General features: G+C 53.6%; 1 pseudogene; it reads left to right on the top strand.

Moving 5' to 3' along the window:
• Positions 1–807: 807 nt before the first annotated feature.
• Positions 808–2714, top strand: LOC105859665 (protein phosphatase 1H pseudogene; annotated as a pseudogene).
• The last annotated feature ends 289 nt before the right edge of the window (positions 2715–3003 follow it).

Raw genomic sequence — 3003 nt, 5'->3', positions numbered from 1 at the left:
GAAGATATAATAGAGAAAAATTTCCCAGACCTTGGAAAAAATCTCCAGATACAAGTTCAAGAAGTTCAAAGGACCCCTAGGAGATTCAATGCAAACAGGAAGATGTCACGACATGCAGTCATCAGACTGACCAAAATATCAACTAAAGAGGCCCTTCTATGAGCAGTAAGATGAAAGAAGCAAGTAACATACAAAGGAAAGCCACTCCAAATAACACCAGACTTCTCCACTGAAATTTTACAAGCAAGGAGAGACTGGGGCCCCATTCTCACTCTCTGAAACAGAATAATGCCCAGCCTAGAATCTTATTCCTTGCAAAACTAAGTTTTGTATATGAAGGAGAAATCAAGATTCTCAGATAAGTAAAAACTGAGGGAATTCACCAAGATGAGAATAGCCCTTCAAGAGTACTCAAAACATGACTCGAGGGCGGCGGTAGCCGTGGCAGCAGCCGCCCGGCTCCACGGGCTTGCCGGGTGAGCTCAGTTCCGGGGGCAGGGGCCGAGCGCGGGGGGCGGGGAAGGGACCTGCTGCAGCTGCAGTCGCCCCGGTGCTCCCGGGGGCGCGGAGACTCCCTGGGCTCGCTCCATGCTGCTACATTGCGGAAGTGTAGCGGGGTGTGGAGGCAGCAGCAAGCCGGAGAGGGCGGACTTCGGCCCCCTGCAGCACTAGGCTCTGGGAGCCCCGCGCGGCGCGCCCCAGCGGCCCGGCTCCCCGTGCGCCCGGCGCCCACCGCAGCCTGCATGCCCCGCGCTGCGCGGCCCCGCAGCCCCCTGCTCGCACCGCTGCAGCCCAGCGCCGAGTAATATGCTCACTCGAGTGAAATCTGCCGTGGCCAATTTCATGGGAGGCATCATGGCTGGCAGCTCAGGCTCCGAGCACGGCGGCGGCGGCTGTGGAGGCTCGGACCTGCCCCTGCGGTTCCCCTATGGGTGGCCAGAGTTCCTGGGTCTGTCTCAGGACGAGGTGGAGTGCAGCGCCGACCACATCGCCCGCCCCATCCTCATCCTCAAGGAGACCCCGCGGCTGCCCTGGGCCACTGGCTATGCAGAGGTTATCAACGCTGGGAAGAGCACACACACCGAAAACCAAGCCAGCTGTGCGGTGCTCACTGTGAAGAAGAAAGCAGGGGTCATTACCTCAACCCCAAACAGGAACTCATCCAAGAGACAGTCTTCCCTTCCCAACGGGGAAGGACTGCAACTAAGGGAGAACTCGGAAATCGAGGGCGTCTCCTGCCACTACTGGTCGCTGTTCGAAGGTCACGCGGGGTCCAGGGCCGCCGTGGTCCCGTCGCGCCTGCTGCAGCAGCACGTCATGGAGCAGCTGCAGGACATCCTGGAGATCCTGCCGCCCACCTGCCTGGGGGAGGAGCCCGAGCACACGCCCGCCAACAGCCACGCTCTAACGCGGGCCGCCTAGCTGCGCGGAGGCGTGGGCGCCCCCGGCTCCCCCGGCACCCCGCCCACGCGCTTCGTCACCGAGAAGAAGATTCCACACGAGTGGCTAGTCATCGGCGCTCTTGAAAGCGCGTTCAAGGAAATGGACCTACAAATAGAATGAGAGAGGAGTTCATACAATATATCTGGCGGCTGCACAGCCCTCATTGTGGTTTGCCTTTTGGGGAAGCTATATGTCGCAAATGCTGGGGACAGCAGGGCCATAATCATCAGAAATGGAGAAATCATCCCCCTGTCTTCAGAATTCACCCCCGAGACAGAGCGCCAGCGACTTCAGTGCCTGGCATTCATGCAGCCTCACTTGCCGGGAAATGAGTTCACACATTTGGAGTTTCCAAGGAGAGTACAGAGAAAGGAACTTGGAAAGAAGATGCTCTACAGGGACTTTAACATGACAGGCTGGGCATACAAAACCATTGAGGGTGAGGACTTGAAGTTCCCCCTTATATATGGAGAAGACAAGAAGGCCCTGGTAATGGCAACTATTGGAGTGACCAGGGGACTTGGGGACCATGACCTGAAGGTGCATGACTCCAGCATCTACATAAAACCATTCCTGTCTTCAGCTCCAGAGGTAAGAGTCTACGATCTCTCCAAATATGAGCATGGAGCAGATGATGTGCTGATCTTGGGCACTGATGGGCTCTGGGACGTTTTATCAAATGAAGAAGTAGCTGAAGCAGTCACTCAGTTTCTTCCCAATTGCGACCCAGATGATCCTCACAGGTACACACTGGCAGCTCAGGACCTGGTGATGCCTGCCCGGGGTGTCTTTGAAGGACAGAGGATGGCGGATATCTAATGACCGACTTGGCTCAGGAGACGACATTTCTGTTTATGTCATTCCCTTAATACACGGAAACAAACTGTCATGAAAATGGCCCAGGGCATTGGGAGGACAGAGGGGAAGGAAATCTGGGATGCCTCTCGGCAAGGTGGAACTGGGACGTGCCCCGGCTGAGTTCCAAGGGATGCAGACTCTTCCCAGCCCAGGTGGGGAGTTTGCTGCCAAAAGGCCTCTGGCTGTGCTTCAAGATGACCATTAGGTTTCCACGTCTTCTTTAGTAACAGGTCAACTCTATAAGAGCAAAACACAAAGGCTGCTATTGAGTGTTATATTTCTGTTAGTTCCTTTTATAGGCCTCCCAGGTGGCCATTGCCTATTTGGGGCACATACATCATATTAATATTTATTTTATCTAGAGTAGCTGGGTAGCCGTGTTCAGGTGTAACAGGCAGGTGACTCCCACCTGTCAAGCTGCCAACTTTCTATGGGTTAAAAAGTGCTGCATTGGAAAGTTGGGAACATGCCCCAAAGTTTAAGCACCCACCTTCTAGTAAGCCTGAGATTGATTTCAGGGATTGCTGCCTGCCCTCTCCCTCTTTCTTTCTTTCTTTCTTTCTTTCTTTCTTTCTTTCTTTCTTTCTTTCTTTCTTTCTTTCTTTCTTTCTTTCTTTCTTTCTTTCTTTCTTTCTTTCTTTCTTTCTTCTTTCTTTCTTCTTTCTTTTCCTTCCTTCCTTCCTTCCTTGTTTCTCTCTCTCT

Source organism: Microcebus murinus, chromosome 5 (assembly GCF_040939455.1).
Source record: "Microcebus murinus isolate Inina chromosome 5, M.murinus_Inina_mat1.0, whole genome shotgun sequence".
In the NCBI taxonomy this organism is placed as follows: Eukaryota; Metazoa; Chordata; class Mammalia; order Primates; family Cheirogaleidae; genus Microcebus; species Microcebus murinus.
This window is presented reverse-complemented; position numbering and strand designations above follow the sequence as displayed.